Genomic DNA, 9,590 nt, shown 5'->3' on the forward strand with positions numbered 1-9,590 from the left:
GCAGCTTATTTAAACAAGATTTAATTTTTGAACTATCTTGGTTTTTCTGTTTGTTTGTTTGTTTGTTTTTAAGCCCAGCTGCTGGAGCAGTGAGTTAGATATGCATAGGCACTGTCTGGAGAGCACGGAGGGGCGTTGTTGTAAACTTTGTAATGGATTGTACAAGAGGCAACTGTAAGTCAGAATGGCCAGGGAAGGCCAGGCTCCACCTGCAGTTGTTTTCCATTCTGTATTCTTAATTCTGTCTACAGCATACACAAAATCACAACTGTATGAGAAGCATTTCTGCTTAACAAAGCTGTGTGCTGACTTGATAGGTAGCACAAACTTTGAAAAGAACCTGATCCCACAACAGAATTGTGAAGTTGTACACTTGCAACCAAATCTGAATCATGTGAGAACAATTTGTTAATTCAAGCAGATTAAGCGTAGTCAGGTCTTTGAAGAATGGTTATAAAGTAAGAACAGCCTTAACATAAAGAAACTGGTTAATGTCATACATAATCTAGCTCGTTTCTGAAATTAACGGGGAGGAATCAACAGAAAAAGCAAAATTGAAGGAAATGTTCACAAAATAAAGATTGCTGCAGGCTATAAATGGGTCACTTGCAAAGATATTCTCAATTTCTCAGTCTATTTGAATAGCCTGAGGTAACCTCACAGTGTTTGTACATGCATGTTTAACACATAGCCAATTAGGATTGGTATGAACGTCTCTTTCAGTACTGCATTCTTCAGATTTTTGCTTCGTAAATTAACTCATCTGACAGAGTGACGATTGCCTTGGCTGTTCACCTAACTCTACAATTGATTTATGGTATCAAAATTAAAGCATCTAATCAAGCAAAATCATAATTTTCTAACTGGTATCTAGCAGGAATCTTGACTTTCTCCCATTCAAGCCTGTACATGTAGTAGTACTTGGTAGTAAGTTCAAATTGAATTCATGGCATTTACCTCATTTATATGAAACATAGCAGATACCATGAAATCAAGGTTGTTCTGTATTGACAAGCACTGTGTCTGCCAGGGAAACTTTACAGGAAATATGGGTGAGACTTAAGAGTGCCAGGATAGCAGTCTTGGGAAAGGAGGGTTGCCTTCTAAAACGGGTAGGGCTAAGAGATTTGCTTACATGCTGCCAGTTGTCAGGAACCCACAGAAAACTTGTGTTACGTTCAATATTTTACAATCTGGTAGATAAGAGAAAGATGGAGATGCAGTTCATTCTGATACTTCCGTGCTTGGAACTGTCTTCGTATAATCCTTAAATAATAAAATAAAAATTTCTGCAACTTCTGGTGGTAAGTATCTACCTAGCACAGGAATATTGTGTAGTATGTATGTGCAGTAGTGTAGAATTGCCTGTTTGACCTTTTGGACTAGAAATGTATGGCAAACTACAAAAAATAAATCTAAAGATGCCATTAGGAGTGTGACTGTGTGACTGCACAGCTTTCTTGTAGTGTTGTGGCTGTTTGGGTTCCTGGCATGATGATTTGTGAGTTAAGATTAAAATCACATTGCCAGGGATTACCACAGAGCCATGACCGCAGCTGCTACTCTGAAAATCTCCGTAACTATCTGATACGTGTACCCTGTGGCATCCTCTCCATCTGTTAAGCAAAAAAAAAAAGTCCAAAGAGGAAAGGAGCAGACGCGTCACGGAAGAACCTCATCTGAAAAATAGTTGTACTCAGACGGAGACCTCTCTGGCGAGGTGCAGAGCTTAGCTGATTGGTGAACAGTGATTGTTTCCCTCTTTGTTCACAGTGGCTAAGTTCTGCACCTGAAGAGAAGGTGAGATGAGGACGTTTAAGTATCAGCCTGCGTGGGGCAGGGAGCACTTGATGCCTGAGATACGTTGCTTCTTGGCGGGCAGTGTTACAATAAGTGCTTGCGCGCAGATACAGGACGTGGAGGCTAACGAGCAAAAGGGGCTTAGGAAGGACCATAGACTTGTTTTGTAGTTGAAAATAAACATCGCTCCTAAAATTCTCAGCCTGACTGCAAAAGGAGGGTATGCCCAAGAGTAACTTGGTTGCTGAGCTTTTCTAAAGGTCCTAGGAAATAAATGTTTGCGATGCTAAACTGGAATTGTCTATAAAGCTTTGTTTTGTAGGCTCTTCTTTAACAGACGCTCTCGTGACTTCTCCGCAGTTGTAGCTTAGTGTTGTGTACCATTCACAGGAAGGTGGTTGTTTCCGACTGGAGCTGCCACTTACGGCTGCTGCTGTTGTTCCAGGCGTTGATGGACCCGTCCTCCGGTGCCTACTGAGCTGATATCAGTTCTGATTTTACACACTGGCTCAGTTCAGCAGGAACAGGAGTCGAGCCCTAGAGCAAAAATAAATAAATAAATAAATAAAATAAAGTACCTTTCTAGGAGCCTTTGAGAAATGTTGTTACTGTTTTCTCTCTAAAACCAAATCAGTATACATTGCGCTGTCCTGACGTTAAACACCATGCGCTTAAGGTGGACAAGCTACCTCAGTACTGTTTAGAGAACTGTTGGCTTAAGAAGAGAAGGTATGTGGATATGTGTAACATCACACAGCGTTGCTCCAGTGACTGACCTCCAGCATTGTGCTCAGAGTAACCTGCTAATAACCGGGGGAGGTGCTTGTCCTTTGGCTCTTTCATGTCTTCTCCAAACATTGTTGTGGTAGCTCTAAGGAGGTCCCCCTTCTGGGTACCCAGGCTTCTTATCTCAGAAAATATAAGGGGAAACAGTGTTTTTAAAAATACAGTTATAAATTTAGCTTTGTTAACTTTGTAACCATGGTTATGCTCTACTAGTAAGCTTAAAAAACACAACACAAACCTTCATTTGAAAGACTGGGCCAATCAAGAATGCACAGATAACCCTTTATTGTGACAGAGTAATAACTTTTGCTGCTGTTTCCATTGCAGGAAAGATCACAGAGAAATTCTTTTAATATATCTCCTACTAAACCCCGGTGGTACTAGGATTTCATTGACCCAAGACATCAAAGGAAGGATTATGTGACTGCTAAAACAATCAGCTGATAGAAACATTTACCTTTCAGTATTTATGTTTTCCAGAGGCTCAGTGTAACCAAGAACAGGTAAAAATGCACACGCACAAGACCAGCAACACACACAGGTACACACACTCCAGTGTGCCTCTAGGTAGTTTTTTAATACCAGCAGCTGGGGTCTTATCCTTGCTGCTTGGTGGTACAACTGGTGCAGTTTGCAGAGGCCCAAGGACTCTTGACTTGAATGATTTTATGTACTCCAGTAACTTGGCCAAACACAGGAACTACTGAAATTTGATAACACTGTATGCTGTGCTTAAAATTTTGTTTGTAACTTCAATGCCAAATTAAAAGGTTAATATAAAATCAAATGGATGGCTGGGGTGGAGAAGTTGACTGGAAGATGGAATAATCTGTGGAAAGTGACCAACCAGTGATCTGGTGAATGGATGAACTCTGAAGCAAAAATTAAGATCAGGATTTTGTCTCTGTCTTGTTTAGGTTGACTTCTACCAGAACTGTGCCTTTCATTTTCTGGACTTTCTTCCGTACCTCTGTGCTGCCCCTTTTTTTTAGTGATGTATCAAATGCAGCTCTTCTTTTCTAGGGATGTACAGCTCCACTGATCACAAGACATATAAAATGTGCCTTTCAGAGAGGGACTTTTAAAACGAAAGCATTTGTGAATATATTTACTTTGTGTACTATTGTTTTACATTGTATACTTGAAAAAATAAATATTTTTTCAAATATGTTCTTCCATTGTTCTTCAAATATGCATTCTTCCATTGCACAACTGTTCAAAGTTCATTTATAAACCTAAGAAAAAAATCACCTCTTTTCTACTTTTGTAGTAAGACAGAAGAAGCTGAAAGTGAAGATTAATGGATATCAACAAGAAAAATTAAGTGTGGAAATTGCTTTTCTTTAAAGGCCCATCCAGAGTCTATTAAAAGACTGCCTTAATAATGACTTAATTCCAAGGAGCCCCGTTCCTCTTCACCTCCCTCCATTTCCCAACCTCCCCTTCTCCATGCCCAGGGAGTTGTTACTGGAATCAGGGGACAGTCAGCAGCTTCTTTCACATGCATCAAGAGTTTGGAAATTGTCCAAGCGCTTGCTGAGATACTGCAGTGACTTCTAATGCAGTTACACTCATAGATGTGTTTATTAAGGGATCCTACTCTCTTATAAAAGAGTTATGCTTCCTTTCACAAGGTTTTTCTGCAAAGGCCAGCAAAGAAAATCAACTTCCTTTTTGACTTTCCCCTGTGTAAGGGAAAGAACACAAAGCTGAATAAAGTTTCTACACAAGACGTGTCAAGTAAATGTGTTGTAAGCCACTGTTGGTAAAATTGTATTGCAAATAAGGCATTCCACACATTGCACATATCACCAAGTTTTTTCTTCCTTGGAACAATTATTTTTCTTACTTTTTTATTTATTTTTTTTTCATTGAGGACAGTAGTGGTTTAGATGCTTACCATGGCTGTTGCAGTTTGTTTAAACAGTATTAATGAGAACATTCATGTGAACATTGATGGTCCTCACAACAACTTTGTGCTCTATTGTGCATTGCAGCAACAGAGGAAATGAATGGCAAATAAAACTCCATCACCACGTAGCCCACAGACGGCAGTACTGACAGCCCTGGTTCTGTACCTGGGGCTCTGTGACCTTTTGTTGCTAATCCAAGCATTCCTAAGAAGAATGAGGCTCCAGATTAAGAAGGAAGCTGAGGGTAGTGTCAAATAGATATTATCACTAAAACTCATCATAAAAAAAGAGAACAAAGGAGACTATTCAATATATGAAAGAGTGGCTTCATCAAACTGATAGAAGCGTTAGCGCTGGTGTCATATCTTGGTGAATCATGTAGAAAGTCTTGGGAGTGAAATACGCAAAATGCCTGTTAATTATTTAAGTTCTTAATAAAGCCTAGCAAAAATTTTATCTATATATTTATATAAATATATATAAGCAGAAAGTGTAGTACTGTTTTTTTTACTCAACATTCCCGCAATGCGGGGGTTCCCATATTAATTTCCTTAGAGGAAAACTTTGTGGATACTAGTTATACAGTAAACAAAGGTAAGCCAAAAAAAAAAATCCAAACATTGTAACAAATTAAAACCATTAGTGGAAGTGATATCAGGCCCTAACTCTAACAGCTTTCACAGTCAACACGCTAAAATCCAGTGAAATTACCATGCTATTTTTTAAAACATTATTTTCGTTAATCAGGCGTTTGGTTAAAGTGGCAGAAATGTCACAACATCATTGAATCTGTCTCTTCGGAGGTGAACGCTAAGACTTTAAGGCTGTTGGACATCACACCCGTGTGTGTGGCTATGACAAGCACAAGCAACCGTGCAGGTGCATTATTGCCCTGCTTACTTTTCCTCCTACTTTTGTTACACAGTCATCAGAGAATGACAGCACCGCAGAGTGCTTTGGGTTGCAAGGCACCTCATGGATCACCCAGTTCCAGCCCCCGCCATGGGCAGGGACACCTCCCACCAGCCCAGGCTGCCCAAAGCCCCATCCAGCCTGGCCTTGAACATCTCCAGGGATGGGGCACCCACAAGCATTTCCCCACCCCAAGCTCAGCCTTGCAAAGCACGCTGATAGTTTTATGTTGGATTGCATTAGAAGTCCCTGTACAGAAGTCTGGACTGTGTCCCACCTATTTCATCAGGTCAGCAGCTGGTTAGGATCTAGCTGATTATGTTTTCAGGACATAGCTTTAAACTGTAAAAATGAATCTCAGATTAAGTGAAAACTGTGTCTGTCCGTACGGTTAGGCAAGGACTGCCATCTATTTTCTTGCGGGTCACTTGTTTAGAGTAAAGCCAGGCTGTAACGAGGCTGTGAGCTAGATAACTCGTCCCTCTCAGACAAGATGCATTCCTGATCATATGCTTTCTGTTACAAACATGGTTTAAAAACATACCAATTTGCTGACAGCAGTTCCTCTGCTTTGTTTTGTCTTCAGCTTTGCTGGGATGTGTTTGCAGCTGCTTTGGCTCTGCGCTTTCTTCTTTAAGGGGGAATTAACTGTACCGTATTGCATGTTCCTCTCGCATAACGGGGAAGGAAACAGGTCTAGCCTGGAAGCAGGTCTAGCCAGAAAAGCAGCCTGAGCAAGTGGGCAGCTTGAGAAAACAGCTAGGGCTTCAGGCAGGAGGAGCCAGCGATGGACCGCTGCCACCAATCCTACGCTGCAGCAGGGAAGGGTTACAGTGACCAGCACAGCCCTGATGATGTTACAGCTACAAGTATGTGCAGCTGGGCAGCCTGACAGACACAAAATACCCCTTCACTAATGAGAGAGATTTTAACCCCGAGCTTTGCTGCCCACACGGAATGTCGGGCATTGAAAACAAAGGATGCGCCAGGAAGGAGCAACAAATTGTTCTGTGCCACACAGAGGTGCAAAAAGATTTCGGAATCTGGAAATCCCTCCTCGGTTAGCACCAAGATTAAGGGGATATATGGAAAAGCATAACACCAAAATAATCATAATTCATAGAGCGAGGTCATCATAATGTAGCCAGCCAGTTTATCTCCAAAGCTGAACAAAGTGTGAATGAGTGGTAAGGAAAGTTCTATCGTGGAATGTTTTTTTTGTTTTGTTTTGTTTTTTGTTTTTCCTTTCTTTTATATATTTATTTGTTTGTTTGTTTATATATTTATTTATTTATAAGTATGTGGGGGGAAACCAGTGCATCTTTGAATGATCTTTGAATGAACCAGCAGCTATGTTGCTGCAGAGACGTGGTGGTGATTTTGTTTTTGTTTGTTTGTTGTTTTATAACTTTTCCTGGTAACACATCACCCTTTAGCAGACACCCTCTTCCCCCTTGCACACCATGCTTTACTTTAAAAGTGGCCACATTTTCATTCAGCTTTCCTTGCTTCTTTCTCCCCGTTTCCCCCCGTGTCTCTTTCCCCACTGCCACTGCAGCTCAGTGCTCCCAGACCTGCCCAGCTGTTACATTTCCCTGTCCTCATGGGCCCAAGGCTTTACAAGTCCTGACGAATTCCTTCCATAAAGCATCTTGGCAAGCTTTAAGAAGTACCTGAGTACAGCCCCACCTCTGAGGACTGGGCTGCAGATGCTGTCCTGTCCTGCAGACCCAGGGGATGCCAGCGGCGGGCAGAGGAGGGCACAGCACCGGTGCAAGGCTCTGGTGCAGACACAGCCAGGTGTCGTGAGACAGCTTTTCCTACTGCCTAGCACTGCTGCCTCCGCTTCTGTGCTAAAAGAGGGAGGGATTTCCATGCTTTCACAAGCCTGTGTTTCCATATGCACAATTTCAAAGTTGGGAAGAGTTGTATGTGGATTTTCTGGGAACGTTCACATTTTACTTCTGTAACTTAATGGTATTTTCCTCTGAGCAAAGCACTCCCTTAATGTAATAATGTGCTTCGACAGTAAGACTAACATGTGACATGAACCCACATTCTGAGCACAAACCCTTGCTCTTTAATTCACTGCACACACTGTTCCAGGACACTGAGTCTTAATATCTAAAAAACGAATTAATATTTAAACTGTAGTATACTTGCCTTTGCACTATAATTGCCAGTAACCATGAGATTTTGTCTCTTTAAAACACATAATTTTTAACAGACACATAAAAAACGTAATTTTGTCCTTGGCCCCAGACTTAGATGCCCAGACTAGTAGTCCAAAAAATAAAGAATTGATTGCAAGAAAAGCCAAGGAAGCAAACAAACAAGGGAGCCTGAATCATCTAGAATTTCACCATAACTAAACAGAGTTTGGGAACGCATAAATAATGAAGCACATGTATACACTAATGTGGATATGGCCTGCTGTTTCCACAACCACATTATATCGGAAGAATTATTCTAAGGAGCAATCTTGCTGTCAGACTGACAATTTTATGCTGGTGAAATATGTCAGCGCATAAGGAAATTGAGAAATTTGCACAGTATCTGGGAGATGAACTGCGTTTATCCATCTACTGTGACTAAAGCTGACCACATATCTGCTGCACAAAATTAAGGTCTTCATTCCTGCTGCTCCTAGCTGCCAGAAGACCTGGCATCTCTCATGTTATTTAAAGGCATCAGAAACTGAAGTCATGTGAATAGGTGCTTTATCATGATAATTTACACATCAGAAAGCAGAACTTGATTTTCAGCTCGCCACCGTTTTGTATTCACTCCGCACCCCGGTAGAACTCCTGTCCACGGCTGCTGCCTTTCCACAGCTGCTGTTGCTTGCGCCTCTGGGCTGGGGACAGCACCACTGCTGCCCTCCTGTGCACCACTGCAGCCTTCAGCTCTGCCACTCTAATAGACAGAAAAACATCTCCATTTTCTGTTTTTTGTTGTTTTGTTTTTGTATTATACTACCCAATGTTACATCACACAGTATCATCCATTCTTTCTTTATATATTATATGTATATATATATATATATATTGGTAGTGACAATTTTCTGCTTCACAACTGTACCTCCTTTGCAGTAAACTCTTGCAATCACAACAAAACTGAAACATATACTACATCAGCATCCATGTCACTCCATTCTGTTTCTCTTGATGTTCCTAAAACTCACCTGTTTTAACTTCCAAGTTCGACCAATCAAACTTTATTCCTATTTGATTTTACATTGGAAAAATAATTCTCCTTTTTCTTGTTCTGTGATATAAAATCTTACTCCCCTCCTCCCTCATTCTACTTTCCTTGTGCCTCCTCCTTACAGTCATGGCATCGTTGTTCATTTAGAACTCTGTTCTTCACTTCTGTAGTACTGCAGGACTGCTCTGCTGTACTGTCATTGAGATTTTCTCATTGCCACCACTTGTACTGAAACTACCTGCAGTAGAACCATCAAATGGTTTGGGTTGGAAGAGACCTTAAAGACCACTCAGTTCCACCCCCCTGCCATGGGCAGGGACACCTGCCACCAGCCCAAGCTGCCCAAAGCCCCATCCAGCCTGGCCTTGAGCTCCTCCAGGGTTGGGGCAGCCACAGCTTCTCTGAGCAACATGTTGCAGTGCCTAACCACTCCCGATGTAATGAATTTCCTCCTTGTTTCTAATCTAAATCTACCCTCTTTTAGTTTAAAGCCATTATTCCTTGTCCTATCACTCCACCCTCTGACAAGGAGTACCTCCCCACTTTTCTGTAGGCCCCCTGTAGGTACTGGAAGGCTGCAGTGAGGTTTTCCAGAAGCCTCCTCTTCTCCAGGCTGAACAACCCCAACTCCCTCAGCCTGTTTTCATAGGAGAGGTGCTCCAGCCCTCTGATGGGCCTCCTCTGGGCCTGCTCTAACAGGTCCATGTCCTTCTTGTGCTGGAGATCCCAGAGCTGAATGCAGTGCTCCAGCAGGGGTCTCACGAGAGCAGAGCAGAGGGGGACAATCACCTCCCTCACCCTGCTGTCCATGCTGCTTTTGGTGCAGCCCAGGATGCAGTTGGTTTTCTGGGCTGGAAGCGCACACAGCCAGCTCGTGTTGAGCTTCTCATCAACCAACACCCCCAGGTCCTTCTCCACCAGCTCTCTGTTCAGTCATCGCTCAACCTGCATTCATACCTGGGATTGCTCCTC

At 42.1% G+C, this 9,590-nt stretch overlaps 1 protein-coding gene across 3 annotated transcripts in view; it reads left to right on the top strand.

Annotated features, from left to right (window-relative positions):
- AOPEP (aminopeptidase O (putative)) overlaps nt 1-3,754 on the top strand; it is a 198,918-nt gene extending 195,164 nt beyond the window's left edge. Inside the window, exons 16-17 of one of the 3 annotated variants that reach the window (XR_004254376.1) lie at nt 74-3,089; nt 3,504-3,754. The gene's annotated coding sequence lies outside the window, so the exon portion shown is untranslated. Of the gene's footprint in view, nt 1-73 lie in introns of all 3 variants that reach the window. The other 2 variants (XM_032206693.1, XM_032206694.1) reach the window with 2 other exon arrangements.
- Nucleotides 3,755-9,590: the final 5,836 nt, after the last annotated feature.

This window comes from Aythya fuligula, chromosome Z, assembly GCF_009819795.1.
Source record: "Aythya fuligula isolate bAytFul2 chromosome Z, bAytFul2.pri, whole genome shotgun sequence".
Lineage (NCBI taxonomy): Eukaryota > Metazoa > Chordata > Aves > Anseriformes > Anatidae > Aythya > Aythya fuligula.